This window comes from Acomys minous (genome assembly GCF_964271855.1).
Source record: "Acomys minous genome assembly, chromosome: 1".
NCBI classification, from domain to species: Eukaryota; Metazoa; Chordata; class Mammalia; order Rodentia; family Muridae; genus Acomys; species Acomys minous.
In genome coordinates this window covers 172,959,677-172,977,322 of record NC_140483.1, presented here as the reverse complement: position 1 = coordinate 172,977,322, position 17,646 = coordinate 172,959,677, and the positions used below count along the sequence as shown (strand labels likewise).

At 42.6% G+C, this 17,646-nt stretch overlaps 1 pseudogene across 1 annotated transcript; it reads right to left on the bottom strand.

Moving 5' to 3' along the window:
• Positions 1-1,103: 1,103 nt before the first annotated feature.
• LOC311606975 (asparagine synthetase domain-containing protein 1-like) lies at positions 1,104-2,670 on the bottom strand (annotated as a pseudogene). Its single transcript has one exon. The product of its transcript is annotated as an asparagine synthetase domain-containing protein 1-like (transcript).
• Positions 2,671-17,646: the final 14,976 nt, after the last annotated feature.

The window sequence follows — 17,646 nt, the reverse complement described above, 5'->3', positions numbered from 1 at the left end:
GAAGACCTTGGGGAGTCCGTTCTCTCTTTCTATGTGGGTCCCAGGGTTCAAATTCATCATGCTTGGCAACTAGCGCCATTTTGGTAAACCATCTCCATGGCAACCAGCTCCTTTTCTGGTGAACTATCCCCATGGCAATCAGCTCCTTTTCTGGTTAACCATCTCCATGGCAACCAGCTCCTTTTCTGGTGAACCATCCCCATGGCAACCAGCTCCTTTTCTGGTGAACCACCATCTCCATGGCTCATAAGTATACTTTTTTGGTAAGGCAGTAAGTAGATGTTTATTTTTAGATAACTGTCATAAAATGTTGCTATATGGTGGAATCATATTATGATGTAATCTTGAGAGATGTTTTCTAGGGTAGGATTTGGAATCTTCCAGATTTATCAGATACTTTCTCGTTAGCTTTTTCCCGTTTTGCAATTCTAGATCCAAGCCGTATGGCCTGTTTTGGCAGAAGGGCAGAGGCTGGGAGACCGAGTTCCATAGCTTCCAAGAGCAAGACAAGCGTCTCACCAATTCCATGTGGCAAAGCCAGGTCTACCTTTCCCCAATCTGCCAGGGAGTTTAGGAAAGGCACAACATTCTCACCCAGGAAAGGAAATCGTGCTTCCTTTCCATGATCACCAATAACTCCGTCATCATGATCAAGGTTTCTAGAAGAACTGCAACCCAGTTCCTGTAGGCTCAGTTTTCTTAACAAATATATTTTATTATGAACTTATTAACCAAGAGCACCTCACTTATCACCCGACTAACATAAACAATAGGAAGAGAAGATTAAAGAATACAATAATGAAACCATAAGGATATCAGTTCCAAGGAATGATTCTCTTGGCATGATCAGTGGGATTTCTTCTCTGGAACCTGGAGCAACCAGAACATGGAACCTCAGCAGGATCCCAGAGCCCCGAAGCCTTCCCTCGAGCAGTTCTCTCTAGGAGTGTCTCGAAGTGGAGCGAGGAACAGCCAAAACCATCTCAAGTCTCCAAAGGTCCCACCTCCTGTTTTGGCTTCACATTTATGTCTCCTTTCAGAATTTGATCAAGGACATTTTTCAGCTGGTTAACAACCAATCTCCCCCACATGGTGGTTGTGATCTAAACAAAAAACATGTTTATCTTTCCTTCAAGTTTCTTTTCTATTTCCTCACTCAATCCTTCTAGACCAAGAGACTGAAAGCAGACACAATGACAGGAGTGACCTGCCAGCTGCTTGTCTGCACTGATCCCAGCGAGAATCTCCTTTGAGCTGCTATTGTAAGATCTCACAGCGTCCTGGGTCACCAGGCAACTGATTCCTCTGGTCGCAAACCAGACAGCGCAGCCAATATTGGCATCCAGGACTGTGTCCAATGGCTGAACTAAGTGACATATTCAAGCTCTTCTTAGTGTTTGTAGTTCTTCAAGAGAAACATTAATTTCAACAAAATTCCAAGTTCGAGAAGGGGTTGCAGACTGTATTTCCTTTAGTCTTGCTTTTCCTGTGACTCGGTTTGGCACCTCAGTGTTATCGGGACCCTGAGCCACAGGAGCACTCTGATAGGACTTTTCAGAAGGGATGTCACGGGCGGTTTTCTGTCTTCTATTTTAGGAATAGGTGGTCTGGTCTTTTGTTTAGTCACAAAGGCCACACTCAGAAGACGATGGTCAGCAAGGGCTGCGGTTACTATGGAATCAACACCTCCAGAAAACAGGATTGCAACATTTGCTTTCTTACTACAAGCTTTCAAAACTTCCTTTGATGCCTTTGATTTTCTTCGCCAGCTAAACATAAGATGAGTCTCTTGGCTGCAACATTCAGGACATCAGTGACCTGTTGAAGTACTTTTTGTGTGTGTGTTCATCTGTAAGAAATACCTCAAGTGTCTCTTGTATAGCTGGAACATTGCAACTGTTTCTACAGCGAGTCTCCAATGGAACCTGAGGCAGCTTCCTAGTTAAGGGAACAATAGGTTCTGAGAGGTACGGTTTGGCTTCCATTGCTATCACAGATGCAAGTGTTGGCAACTCTGCTGGAGGCTGAGGCAGGCTATTATTAAGCACACACTCTTCAGCAACATTCTCTGTATAGCCAGGGATGTAATTGTAAAATTACACATCTGGAAACAGCAGAATTGAGATCAATTTGGAAAATCCCAGATGCTGGATCTTCTTGCCACTGGTCTGCAACTCCAGATGTCTGGGCACCAACTGAAGAAAAGCAGAAACTCTTGCCCAGATTGCTAAAATGCAAAAGCAAGCTACGCTGTCCAAAAAAGTCCCTATCAAACCGTAAGGAATGATTAGAGGCTTGATAATATATAAAAGACCAAGGACCTTGGGCTTTAGAGAAGAGTGACAAAATATCAGACTCAATGCTACAGGCAGAAGGGCTACTGAACACAACCCATATGCCATTGTCTTCCGCTTCAACTTTGACTCTATTAAAAACGTCACCACTCCATAAGAACATGTTGCCATCTTCATCATCCACAGGCTGGGCAGTCAAAACACCTCTCAGATGGAGAACATGACCAGAAAATAAGCATTGATAGTTAACATCAGATTTTAACAACTGTTTGCGCTACTATTGGGGCCCATTGTCTGAGATTGTACAGTCAACCCTCTTTTAAGTCTCTACTGCAGTGCTCAGGAAGACGCTTATGGAACAGCACATGCCACGCATGGTTACGTGAAGTCAGGGTGACTGTGTCTTGACTTTGCGTGTCTCTGAGTTTTCTAATGCTGGGTATTCTTTTCTCCATTCATCTAATGTGTTTTTGCTTTCAGGAAAACATTTTTGTTCGATCTCCAAGAAAGAGTATTTTGCTGTTCTGCTTTCCAGTTCTTCTTCAGGTTAGAAAGTTCATCCACCTATGTTTTTGTTCTTTAATCTTGCTGCTAAGGGCCGCAGCTTGTGCACCAGCGAGGTAGAGGTAGGGGCATCGAGGCCCACCCCATTGCTAGGCATCTCCACACAGCACTACACGCTGGAGGACCTCTCCAAGGAGGGAATGTAAGCAGGCGGGCCCGCCATTAGCATACTGTTTTTTAAAAGCTTCCTTATTAATTTTATTATTTGCTTTAGAAGAGAAGGTTTTCAAGAATTTTCTACACATTTATTACATGATTTATAAATTTAAATTCTTTTTATGCCAAGCGTTCTTTAACAAATTTGAGAATTACACTTTTCATGGAACATTAATAAATTAAATTAGCTTACGGAGATTTCTTTTAGGAGGATACCAAAAGGAGACATTTTTAAAAAAAGAATTATTTTTTATATCATAGGTAGCAATATGGAAGAGTCCTTAGGGTAGGACTTTTTTTTTCTTTTACATTGATTCTTTTTCTTTCTTTCTTTCTTTCTTTTTTTTTACATACACATTTATATGTCTGTCAGATATACTGTTCCAGAAGGCTAAAGACGATGCTCCAATGTTATAGAATCTTTTGGGTGATTGTTCAGGCAGCAAACTGTCTTTGTCATTTTTAAAACTGTTTTTTTTTTAATTTTGGAAGCGCTAATCTGCACTTCCTGTTTACCCAGGTAATCAATTTTTATTCATTCTCAAGTCTCTGATGTGGTTGAAGACCAGATAGTTTAGTTTTACAATTAAGCTTACTTGTTTAGGGGTTAAGATGTTTTTTGGTCTAGATAGATGTTTTAAGTTGATAGTTTAGTTTTACAATTAAGCTTACTTGTTTAGGGGTTAAGATGTTTTTTGGTCTAGATAGATGTTTTAAGTTGATAATGATGAGATATGATAGATATTGATTTACATTCAGAATTGTAGACTCACCAAGATAGGAAAGATGTTTTCTTCAAGATTGCCAAATACAAATAGCCAAAACACTATGAATGTAATATATATATATATATATATATATATAATTCCTGATTGTTTTGTGGGTTTTCTTGCTGCATGTAGTTTATTGTACACAAGCATACTTTTTAAGAGCCTAATAAGGCAGCCAGTTCTCTTGAGTCCCTTCTCCAAGAACGAAGTCTCAGTGGGAGAATGGTGAACACACAAGAACTTTTATTTGTTATGCTGAATAACAAACAAAAAGTTAGAATGTCACCACGCAGGAGTGACAACTTAAACGGGAAAATATCAAGTCTGAACCAAGCCAGGCAAGAGAGATGGCAGGCCCTTGGCAGGCCTTAGGGTGCCAACCTAGAGGTTGCTGGAAGGTGGTATATCATCTCCAAGCACTTCGTAGGGCCTCAGGACACCACAGAGAGTAGTCTTCCAAAGAAGAAGGCTTTGGAGGGCAGATATCTGAGGGCAGGAATGGCGGGTCACCCTGAGGTTGTAACAAGTCCCCCTCCTGGGCACCCATGGAGGAACCCAGAAAGATGGCAGCATTATCCGGGGGACCTGAAACAGCCGACAAACTTCTGAATGTGGGGGTTCTTCTTAGGCTCCAGATGGGATAGGCTGTGGGAGGGGCCTGTCTCGTTCCCGGAATTTCCTCTCCTTCTGCCTTCCGGAGAGGAAGGGGAGTTAGTTAGATAAGAGAACGGACCGCGAGAGAATGTGGTGGGAGACACAGTTCTGCATGAGCATCCCGTCCTCCTACGCAGTTGGCTCCCTATGCCGTGTACATGGTCACCCTTATGCCCAGGCTTAGTTTGTGGTAGGCAAGTTTGTAGTAATGTTCCCTCTGAAACCAGCTTGTTGTTCTCGATGAGTCTCCTGAGTTCAGTGTCCCTCTTCCAGCGTGAGGTCCTGTATACGGGCGTCCCGGTGGGCCCTCCATGTTGTGTTTATGAGTCTTGAAGGGCAAACTGAGTTGAGGCAAACCTCACAATGTTTGTGCTGTTTGCCGTGCTGTGAGCAAAGAAAGTCCTCTGTTACAAAACCAGAAGTCCTATGCCCATAAAAGAGGGACAGCTGGCCTTTTGAACTCTTTAAATATTTAAATTACAAAGCAAAGGAATCTCCTAAAATGGAGAAGACTAAACCTTATACACTGAGCTGCTGAAGGAATGTAGCTGAACTCAGTCTTTGGAGATGTTTGAACACTGGGCTGACCTAAGTGTTGCCTTAAAGGCAAGAGTGGCATACTGTTCTCTTTAGACCGCAGGGATTTGGTGCCAAGCAAAAGGCATCCATGCTCTTACAGTGTCCTTCATGTCTCTATTCCGGAAGTCCTCAGGGCCAGTCCCTGTCACCTGGTGATTGTGTAGCCCCAGCTCATACATCCCTGTGTGGACTATCATGACCTTCCTCCTACTCCATTAGAAGTTGCTCTAAGTAACCTGGCAGAATCATTATCAGTTGAACAGATCTTGTACCTCCATAAGAGAGGTCAACGGTTCCATAAGCTTCACCTTTTAAAATTGCCTTGGCTTGCCCTTCACCTCTTACCAGACACACTACTATCCTGCAATTAAGAAAATGCCTTCTGTTCCAGTCAGAAAAGGGTTATATACATATGGTCTCCTTTATGTTGAGTTTCTATTGCAGAATAGTAGAAAATAACTGAAATGCTCTGTCACATGCTGCTCCTTTAGCATTTCAAGTTGTGCCCCAATGTGGGTCAAAGTCTTTCTTCTTCCTCAACAATTCCTTTATTACTCCCAGGTGTTGGCTTGGGACTCGGATTGTGTAATCAGCCATGACTGCATTATCAGGCCGAACATGGCAGCTAAGCGTAGAATTATTTGCCATGTATTTTCCCTCTTTAATAATGTTTCTCTAAAACAGGATTTCCAGTTTGGTAGTGAAGTCAATGTAAGAGAAATGATGCAAAGGCAATCTTTGAGAAACCACTAAAACTGCCCAGCGAGGTGTCTAGCACCCATTTCTTTTTTTCCCTTCCTTCATTTGATAAGCAGAGAAATAAGTAAAAATGCAAGCAAACAAAAACTATTAATATGTCAAATGTTGGTAAATAAATAGTCCAAACCACAGTGTCCAGCATAGCGTGCCTGGCTCTCTTAGTGGCCTTGTCTCTCCTCTTGGTAAACACTGTGTACCAAGGTCATCTGGAAAGCAATGCCGAGCAGAGCTCTAGAATACCCATGAAATAGCTTTGGTTCTTAAACCCAACTGTTTTCCCTGAATTTTGTCTCAAACCTAAAATCTCATATCCATGTCTATCCTGCAGAATAGTCCCGTCCCTTGAGTCCCCGGGTCAAAACTTGGATGCCAGTCTCAGATTTCTCCTCAGGCACTCTCACTTTTCCAATTCATCAGCAAGGTCTGCTGATTCCACCTCTCCAATGGCTGTCTCTCTTATCTTTCACCTCTCTGTGCTGCCTCTTCCTTTTCACTTTTGAGTGATTCAACACCCTTCTGAACATCGTCCCATCTACCTCCCTAGCAAAGAGTGCCTAGACTGTCCTGTGATCACATTTCTGTTCGAGAACTATCTTGCCTAATGCCCCGAGGACAGAAGGGAGCCTTAGAAAAGCAGTCCCCAGTTGGACCTAGAGACAGAACAGCTGTCCCGTTTCTTGACTGCATTTGGCTCCTCTTCAAGAGATAAACACACACAGCATTATAAGTGATTAGTGATCAAAAGCTGGTCCTTCGCATGAAAAACTTTATTTCCAAAATATCTTAAAGCAATCCAACAACCGAGACGAGGTATCAAAACTAATTTACACTTGGCTAAACTGTGCCCTTTTCTTCTGCTAGTGAAAGATGGCTACACCCAAACAGTCAATTAAGAGTTCAAAGCAGTTAGGACTGTTTAGTGGAATAGAAGGGGACTTGAAGTATCCCTGGACAAATCTTCCCTAATTACTTTTGTTTCCTCCCCACTTCCCCTTCCCATTTCTTCCCATTTTCGATGGTGATTCCTCAGTCCTGAATACTTGTTGTAACCATGTTCACTAAAGTTTGAGAAAGTCCCCTTGCTATCTCCGTGAAAAAAAGTTTTCTTTTCCTTAGAAATTAAAGCTAAACAGTTTTGACTCCAGTCTAAGTAAGAGAGGCATATGGATTCGATTTGGTTTTGAAATAAACATTGCTCAAGGGCGTCTGCAGTAGTGGTAGCTGGGGGCGGTGCGGGAGAATCCATTTCAGAGCCTCCTAATGTCGGAACAATTAGAAACATGCCCAAATCTCTGAAGCCTTAGCAGGGCAGATGGCTCCGTTCTTGGAACAAACTTTCCACGCCATCAGATCCTTAAGCTTTCCAGTTGGGGGGCACCGGTGGAGCCTCTCCCCGGTTTTCCATCAAAGCCGAATGGTGGCTCTTTGTAGTTCGGGGTGGAATAGACTAGGGAGCTGTTAAGCTCATAATCTAGATCATTTTTGCTACTGTCTTTAAGTTCATATTGGTGTAAGTACAGCAGACTTGTACCACCGTAGGACCCTGGAAGCCTTTAAGACAATAAGAGGTATGAAATGTGATGTCAAATCGCTAGGCTGTTAAATTGTTAGACTGTGACATCCCAGGTTCTCCCCCAGGGAATAATGATGTCCCTACTGCTTAAAGTTTAAATTTAATTGGTACTTTTCTAGCCTCTGCTTTCATGCTAGGGTTCTTACATCATTTTACTTGTTTCTTTTTATTTTGTTATCTTTGGAGATGGGAGTCTCACTATGAAGCCCACCCCAGCCTAGAATTCAGGGTCTTCTTTCCATAACCTACTGAGGGTTGGGATTGTAGGCACGTGCCACCATATCCAGCTTTGGAAGAGCACATTCTTACAGTTCTTTTAATCATGTAAATTATGAGTGATTACTAGTTCTCATGACTGGATGTTAGCAAGTCTGATTGGAAAATATTTTAAAGTATTTAACCACGTGGCACATTAGGCAAAATGCTTTCTTGGTAAATGGTAGTTTTTTGTTTTGTTTTGTTTTTTTAAAGAGGAGAAATAGTTCTTTGTACTCTTGGAGTGGGCCCTGAGCCAGGTGGACCCAACGCTTATCAAGTGTCGAAATAGCTTCTGCTAAAAGCCGGGGCTGAGGGTAGAGAAGCAGAGGCCTCTAGACTCCCCACGTCCTTGGACTTTGTGTGGTCTACTGAAAGCAGTGTCCTAAACTTCTTCCCCATGAGCCCCACTTTTTGAACCTCACTCTCCCAAGTTTTAATGGAGTACATGGACATCGTCAATGCCTGGAGGCCACTCTGTGTCCTATCTCGCAGAGTATGAGGTGTTGCTCCTTCTCCTGAGGAGCCGTGCGAAGAGCTGTCCAGACGTTCTCTGCAAAGCAGTTTTCTTCTGACCAATTCTACCTTGGGTGCCTCTACCTTTGAACACCCACCACCTCTGCTCAGTGAGCTCGGCTGTAACCACTTTCCGAATCCCCTCTGTACTCCTGTCCCCCTTCTGATGACCGTATTTCCTTCCCAGTGTTTTTGGACCTGGCTGCTGCTGTAGTGTCTGCTGTCTTCCTGCGCCTTCTCCTCCTATGCCACCTTGAGTTAACAATGAGGCCAACAATCAGCACTTAGCTGTCTTAGAATCATCAGCATTCATCACCAATGGACTACACCTGAGTAATCTTTTTACTCAGTTCAAATTGGTGTTAAGTGCGAGATTAAGGTCACTCAAGTGAGTAAGACCAAGTCTTAAATATTGCAGGTAAGTTCTAATAACCGCAGGAGACAGAAAAAAAGTCCAAGAGGCCACTGGGAGACCTGTTAGCAAGTGAAGAAAGGGGGGTTCAAGACAACTCAGAGCAACTAACTTCCTTGTTGATGGATAGAGACTCCTCAATAGCCAGCTGCAGTTGGAGTTGGCATAATGATGTCTTTGTAAGGGTTGTTGAGGGTCCCTTCTCCTTTCTTCTGGAAACAGGTCTTTGATCCTGCCCTGGGGGGAGTGTCCCCCACCCCCATACACTCAATGGTGGAGCTGTAGTTAAGGCAGAGACTTGTCGAAAGCAGGACACATGACCCAAGTAGGACTAAATTCTTTTTTTTGGAGAACTGGATGGGAAGAAGTATAGCCCAAGCCTGAAAAAAGCTTGGAACTTGTTTATGTGTCCTTCTCTCCCAGCCTGTCTCTTAGCTCCCATTCCAGATCCTGAGTGATAGTCATTCCTGCGTCCCAGAAGTCCTGTTCACCAATTCATTCAACGACAATGAGGTAATAACACATAACAACTTTGTACATGACATAATAGGAAATATCTCATTTTTTTGTTCCAGGTTCTAATTCTTGGCACAGAGTTTGTAAAACCCTTGGATTTTCTGGATTGGAAGGTGTCTTTTAATAATTTGATCTGACCCAAATTTATGCTAATGAGGTTACTTGGCATGAGGCTCCTAGCTAGGCTCAGGGTAGTTCTTTTTGTAAGAAAGGCACAGTGATCAGAGCGTTGGAACATTCTGTGACATCACTGACCTCCCCTGAAAAGGAGATGCGCAGTGATCTGGGGGTTAGGTTTTGTGAAAGCTCTTAAACTTCAGCTTTGTTACACACAGGTGTTAGGAAGGAGGCATGCTTAGAAAGCCACGGAAGTTGTGTCCTCATGTCTCATACTTCGCCCTATGCATCTTTCATTGGTCTGTTCCTAAACTGTATCCTTCATAACATTTGTTAAATAAGACTAACATGACTTTCTGAGTTCCATGGGCCATTATGGAACAGGCACTTCAGTAAAGGAACCTGAAGAGGGGAATCGATCAAGAAAAGTATCCATTTCACTTAGATTTTCAAATTTTGTGGCCTTTGAAGTAGGATCTCATGATTCTTTGTATTTCTTCAGTGCCTGTTGTTATGTCTCCCTTTTCATTTCTGATTTTGTTGATTTGGATAGTGTCTCTCTGCTTTTTAGTTGGTTTGTCTAATGGTTTGTCGATCTTGTTGATTTTCTCAAAGAACCAGCTTCTTGTTTTGTTGACTCTGAATTGTTCTCTTTGTTTCTAATTTATTGATTTCATCCCTGAGTTTGATTATTTCCAGACATCTACTCCTCTTGGGTATTTCAGCTTCTTTTTTTTTCTGGAGTTTCCAGGTGTGTCATTAAGCTGCATATATGGGATGTTTCCAGTTTCTTTATAAAGGCACTTAATGCTATGAAGTTTCCTCTTAGTACTGCTTTCATGTGTCCCACAAATTTGGGTATGTTGTTCATTCATTTTCATTGAATTTTCAGGAAATCCTTAATTTCTTTCTTTATTACTTCCTTGATGCAGGTGTCATTAAGTAGAGAGTTGTTTAGTTTCCATGTGTGTGTAGGCTTTTGTTATTTCTGTTGTTGTTGAAGTCCAGCCTCATACCATAGTGATCTGAAGGTACAAGGTATTATTTCAATCTTCTTGTATCTATTGAGGCTTGCTTTGTGACCTACTATGTGATCAATTTTGGAGAAGGTTCTATGGGGTGCTGAGAAGAAGGTATAATCCTTTGTGTTTGGGTGAAAAGTTCTGTAGATATCTGTTAGATCCATTTGATTCATGATGTTGGTTAGCGGCATTATTCTCAGTTTAGTTTCTGTTTCAATGACCTATCCTTCAGTGAAAATGGGGTGTTGAAGTCTTCCAATATTAATGTGTGGGGATCGATGTGCAGTTTAAGCTTTGTTAATAGTTCTTATACAAATGTGGGTGCCCTTGTATTGGGAGTGTAGATATTCAGAATTGTGATGTCATCTTGGTTGACTTTATCTTTGATGAGTATGAAGTGTCCTTCCTCATCTATTTTGATTAATTTTGGTTGAAATGTCTATTTTATTAGATATTATAATGGGTACACCAGCTTGCTTTTGTGTCCATTTGCTTGGAATACCTTTTTCCAGCCTTTTACCCTGAGATAAGTTCTATCCTTGTATCTGAGATGTGTTTCTTGAATGCAGAAGAATGTTGGATCTTGTTTATGCATCCATTCAGCTAGTCTGTGTCTTTTTATTGGATAATTGAGAGCACTGATGTTGAGAGCTATCAATGACCTATTAAGTACTTTGATTTTGATGTTGGCTGCAGTAGAGAGTTTGTGTGGTTGTGTGCTTGCGATTGTGTAGTTATCTATTTCCTGTGTAATTTTGGTTGTAGCTTGTCCCTTTGGGGTGGAGTTTTCCTTCTAGTAACTTCCATAAAGCCAGATTTGTGGATAGGTACTGTTTGAATTTGTTTTTGTCACATAATATCTTGTTTTCTCCATCAATGGGTATTGATAGTTTTGCTGGATATAGTAGTTCGGCTGGGCATCTGTGGACTCTTAGGGTTTTCAGGACCCCTGTCCAGGCCCTTCAGGCTTTTATGGTCTCTGATGAGAATTCAGGTATAATTATATGTTACTTGCCCCTTTTCTTTTGCTGCTTTTAATATTTTTATTTGTTTTGTATATTTTGTGTTTGGATTATTATGTGGCAAGAAGTTTTTCTTTTCTAGTCTATTCTATTTGATGTTCTGTAGGCCTCTTGTATGTTTATAAACATCTCCTTTAAATTGGGGAAATTTTCTTTTATGATTTTGTTTAAAATATTTTCTGGGCCTTGGAGTCAGGCATCTTCTCTTTCCTCAATGCCTATTATCTTCAGATTTTGTCTTTTCATGATGTCCTTGATTTCTTAGATGTTTTCTTTTAGGAATTTTTTCAGATTTAGCCTTTTCTTTGATGGTTGCTTCAAGATCTATGATTCTATCTTCTAGTCCCAAGATTCATTCCTCCATTTCTTGAATTCTGTTAGAGAAGCTTGCCTCTGTGTTGCTTTATTTCTTCTCTGAGCTCTCTCATTCTCATTTTTCTTCTGTCTGTGCCTTTATCATTGTTTCCATTTTCATCTTCAGATCTTGAACTGTTTTATTGATTTCATTCATCTGATTGTTTTATTTTCCTGAATTTCTTCCAGTGCCTCTCTATAGGCCTCTTTTATGTCTTCCACCTCTTTGGCTGTGTCTTCCTGCACTTGTTATGGATTTTATTCATTTCCTCCATTATCATCTTCATTACTAAGGCTTTGAGGTCATTTTCTTGTATTTCAATTGTGTTTGAGTTCTCCGGGTTGTTTTCTTTGGGATAGCTGGGATCTGGAGATGCATATTATTTTGGTTTTTGTTGTTTGTGGTTTTTTTTTTTTTTGTGTGTGTGTGCTGGCCTCTAGTCATCTTGCTGTCTCTGATGTTTGGAGGTAGCTTCTGGTGTCCTTCACTGGTCATTGAGAGCAGTTTGTTGGTGAGTGATTATAGGTTGAGGGCCTTTCCCTGTGGTGATCAGGGAACTCTTACCTGGAACAGGCAGGTGACCTGGTTCCAGCTCCAGGAGACTTTGCTTCACATCTTGGGCTCTCCATTGGGTCAGCTGAAGTAGGTGCTGGTGCTCTGCAGCTCCAATATCAGTTTGAGGTAGTATATGTAGAGCCGGTTACCCTGTCTTTGGCTGGGCTTTAAATACCCTGCCCTCGGGCCCTGGGGTTTTGAATCCTAGGCTCAGATCACCTTAGAGTGCCTGAACCCCTGCTGGGTTCTAATAGTTGTTTAGTTTTCTGCCTGATACATCCAGGTAGTGGGGCCTAGGTTATGCCTGCCAGGGAGAGAGTAGCTACTGCCTTCTGATTGTTGTTGGTTGGCTAGATTTCTGCCCTATACCCTCCTCAGCCTCTCCCAAGAATGTGTGAGTCCCTGCTAGGCTGTGGAGCCTGGCTGGGTTGGGTCTGTTGTGACCAATGTGCCAGGACTGTCCTCTGGGGCTGGCAGCTAGGCTTCTGCCCAGCCCTGCTCCAACAGCTGCTGCAGTCAATGGCTCCCAGTAGCATCTCTGGTCTCGGACCATGCTGCTGTAGCAGGGCAATGTGCTCACCAGTCTCTGGACCTGAGTGGCACCTGGGCTTTCTGTAGACTGGTGCCGGGTAGGTGGGGGGCATCTGAGGACAGATCTACCATTTCCCCAAGATTTCCCTAGGTCAGGAGCTCTGATGCTTCATTGCCAGGATTTCAGTCCCAAATATGGAATTTGTGCTACCAAGCAAGGCCACAGCTCACCACAGCTTGCAGTCAGGGTCTGGTCCAGGCTCTGAGGGCTGCCATCCTCTGTGGGCCACTGGATGACCAGAGGTCAGACCTGCCCATGGTCTGCACTATGAGACTCTGTCTCAACCAGTGATCCCCAGCTCCCGTGGTCTGTGGCTCCCCATAGCAACTGGGGTCTCCTCCCTGCAGATCAGACACCATGCTGCCGCCATCTTGGAATTGTAGTGTCATGGACTTTTAAAAAAAAAATCTTGGTTTTTTTTTTTTTGTTGTTTTTTTTTTTGGTTTTTCGAGACAGGGTTTCTCTATGTAGCCTTGGCTGTCCTGGACTCGCTTTGTAGACCAGGCTGGCCTCGAACTCACAGCAATCCACCTGCCTCTACCTCCTGAGTGCTGGGACTAAAGGCGTGCGAAAAATCTTGTTTTTGACAGAATAAGGGAGAAAGACATCTTGAGGGCTGATGTATCTAATACCTAGAAAGGTGCAGATGAGAGTTTGTGGGGAAAGACTTAATGTCTTTCTCAGTGAGATGCTAAGCACAACCATGCTGTTCATATCCTTATTTTCATTTTGAACTCAAGTATGGCATAAGACCAGCCTTATTTGGTAATTTACCTAGGACAGTGTTCTATTCTGAGATGTTTCAGAGTTCTGTTTTTTTTTTTTCTGCTATTTTAAGATAATTAGGATTTTTTTTCATCTCCTGACATTCTAGTGATAAGAACACGTTCCTAAGACTTTTTCCCCCCAAACAGACATTTCCTCTCTGTACACAGCCTGGCCTGGCTTTTGTCTAGAAATGACAACCCACTCTAGCTCTCGCTAACTGAGAGAGAAGTGTGACTGATTTTTATGCCCCTGGGAGGAAGCACAGAAAAAGCGCTTGGGTGAGGAAAGGGCGATGCGAGTGTTTGCAAGATCTCTGGTCTCTACATTTCTTTGAAACTCATACCATCTGTGTTGGGGAATAGATGCCACACTTCCTGGTTCACCCACAGCCAGTGAAACACATGAAGTCCCAGCCAAGAACACAGGGTCCCAGCACTGGTAAGAATGTGTGGATGGATGGATGTCTGACTCCCAGCATGCCTGCTGCACACTGGTGGGCAAAGATAGACCCCTCTTGGAGTGAAGATGAATGATTCATTGCTTTGAGAAAAGTTGGGGCATGAACTCTTTCTCACAGTGGACAACAAAGGCCTGGTCTTTGTGGTAGAAATGACTTTCAGTCCAGGCTCTTTTACACACTAGCAGAATGACTTTGGATGTTACCCCCTCCCTTCTCAGCTTCATTTCTTCATAAGTACAAAGGCACCATAGTACCTACCTCACAGGTTGGAAGTGCCATGTATCTGTAGCCTGGCCTATAGAAAGGGCGGCATGTACCATAACTTCTCTCTTACTACCAGTTTTCACTGGCTATCTCTTCAAAGATGTGATGAAGGAAAACACACAATGAAATGGCGCCATTTTTAGACACAAGGAGACTGATTCTGAATACATGCTCCTGAATAATATTGAAGTTGCTTCTCCTTGAACTTGATGTATCCTGTCTTGAAGAAGATAGTTTTAATGAGATGCTAAAAAGTTTCAGTCTATGCCAAAGGAAGGGTGGGGGATGAGGGTGAGGAGAGACATTTGGACATGTACATAAAATTATGAGTTTATTCTAAATTGGTCCAATAGGATACTTTTTCATAAAACCCAAAATAACCAAATACTACATGGAAAGTGTAAATATGTATATTGCCATGTTCATTTTCTAGTTAAAAATTAACTTATTCACTTTACATCCTGATTTTGTAGCCCCTTCTCTCATCTGCTCCTGATCCTTCCCTCCCTCCCTCATTCCCACTCCACCCTCCCCTAGTCCTCAGAAAGGGGGAGCCCTCCTCCCCCATCATCAGACCCAAGCCAATTAAGCTTCATCTGGACTGCCTATATCCTCTTCCTCTGTGGGCTGGCATGGTCACCCTGCCAAGAGGAAGTGATCCCATGTGTTTTCTTTAAATCATTTTAAACTTATATTTTAATTCAGTGTGTGTGTGTGTGTGTGTGTGTGTGTGTGTGTGTGTGTGTGTGTTAGAGAATGGCATGTGTATGTCATGGTATGTGTGGAAGTCAGAGGACAATTTTCAGCAATTCTCACTTTTCACGATGTGTGATGTTTCTGGATATTTCTTATTGTGTGCTATTATTTTGTCAAAAATGTTGATTAAAACTTAATTAGGCCGGGCATGGTGGCACATGCTTTTAATCCCAGCACTTGGGAGGCAGAGGCTGGTGGATTGATGTGAGTTCAAGGCCAGCCTGGTCTACAAAATGAGTCCAGGACAGCCAAGGCTAACACAGAGAGACCTGTCTCGAAAAACCAAAAACCACAAAACTTAATTAATTGATGTTATAACTCTCTAAGGTATAATAGCTAATTACATTTTGAAAACCACTGCTCTATATTTTTAAGCTTTCCCCAGTGGATATGAAGATTCCAAGAGCACGCAAACACAGCCAGAGTCACACATCTAGGACATGGCTACATGGCGAGTTCAGTGTGGAGTCTGAAGTCTCATGCTGTCTGTACCCTGCTTTCTCGGAGCTTTCATACCCACTGTCTCGCTAGGCAACCTCAGATATTCAGAGGCCATAAAACTATTGGCTAGGCCAAGTCTGAGACAACTAAGATAGCTACAGTGGTAAAAAAAAAAAAAACCAAACAAACAAACTCTTGTGTGCCTCTCCTTTGTGGGTCCTCACAGCAGGATTCCTCTTGAGTGCTTGAAAGGCATAGGAAATTCTGTCATGGACTGCCTGGAAAGATGGCTCAGCAGTTAAGGGTTCTTGCTGCTCTTCCAGAAGACCCAAGTTCTGTTCCCAGAACCCATATCAGGTGCCTTGTGATCACTTTAACTCCAGCTCCAGGGGATCGGGTACCCTCTTCCGGCTTCCATGAGAATACACACAAGTGGTATACATTACACACACACACACACACACACACACATAAAAGCAAATCTTTAAAATTGGGAGAAGCATCGCTTTCTTACTTGTGTTTGAAAATACAATTTTGTCTTTTACCAAAAAAAAAAAAAAAAAAAAAAAAAGCACAAGTTCTTGGCTAAAACCATAGGAGAAATGGGAGAAATGCCTACTATGTACTTTCCATTCTGTGGACTTGAGAGAGAACAAAACAAAGAGCAAAGGGGACACACTTGCACTCCGAGGGCTCCTTTTGACATTCTGAATGTAAATATATTAAAGCAAGCCAGAAGGTACCCCGTATCCACATTTGCCATGTAGCATGTTTTCCCAGTGACATGTTACTTTCTGGAATTCGTTAAAACAATAAGCTTTGCAAATCTAATATAAAAATATAGTTAGTGTGTTTATAAAATAAAACAATAAAAATAAATTTTCCTGAGAACAGTCTGGAAAGATTATTAATGTGACCGGGTCTCCACGGAGACCCTGACCTTATCCATGAGATCTCCCACCAATGAGCTCAGAGAGTCTGACCAGCAGGAACCCCTAGTCCCTCCCTGAGAGCAGCATTCAGCTTACACATCTGTGTCCAGCTGTGGCACAACCTGGCTAAGTGAGGCTTCTTTCTTGACATTCAAATTGTCATCCTCCCAAATCACATTTCCTGAATGCAAAACAGCTTAAAAGAAAAGAAAGGGAGAAAAAGCAAAGAAAAAGTGAAGAAAGACTGCGGGCTCTGACAGAGCACTACTGAAAATAGAACCAGTGCTCAGGTGACAGTCGAGGCTCCCTTAGGACAGGGCAGGGACAGCCAACAAATGCCCAGGTAATATTTACCACATGGAGGAAACCAGTGTGGGTCAGTCCTTACTCTGCCCTTACCACGCCTATGCCTCTGGATTTGACCCAGTGGCATCATGGGTAGGGGAGCAGTGTCATAGACGTTAGCAGTGTTTGATGTGGTGGTCTCTGGATTCTTGCGGTTTGGAGATGCCCATGGTTCCTTCTCACTTAAGGCTAAGAGGAGTGACTACTGAACATCACCTTGATCTGTAGCAGGAAGTTTAGAGTTCAGAGTAATGAGCAATAGAGCTGTAATCACATATGGCCAGTAGGGTCTGTGTGCATGTGCACACATATGAACACGAGTGTTCATTTATTTAACACTCCCCCTTCAAACCTAACAACCAAGGCAAACATCCCTGCCACCAAGGAACACTCACTGTGCTTCTGCACAGCGAATATAATTATAGTTCCTGACCCAGGTCCATGTTCCTTGGAAAACTAATTGCTTTCTTGGCTTCTTTATTGACTTATTTTCTCTTGAATGAGAGAGTCTGGAGATTCCCAGGCTATATGTCCAGCCCCAGGCACTTTTTAAAGGTTTTCGAACTATCATGGTACAATTGAGTTTTAGATTAAGGAGTCAAGCACTTTTATTTTAAATAAATCATCTGTTTTATCTGATATAATTTCTATGGGGCACAGTGCTTGGCAACCATAGAAAGCCAAGGCAGAAGTATGCTTTTGAGAAAGTCACTCTTGCTCCATGTCACTGATACTCAGTGACTTGTTTATTCTACAGATACTTACAAAGTGTCCACCGGTGACAGATGCTATCCTGGTCAGGGTCACTATTGCTGTAATGAAACACCATGGCCAGAGAGCACTGTGGGTAGGAATGGGTCTGTTTATTTGGCTTACACTTCCACATTACTGTTCATCATCAAAGGAGGTCAGGACAAGAACTCCAACAGGGCAGGAACCTGGAGGCAGGAGCTGATGCAGAGGCCGTGT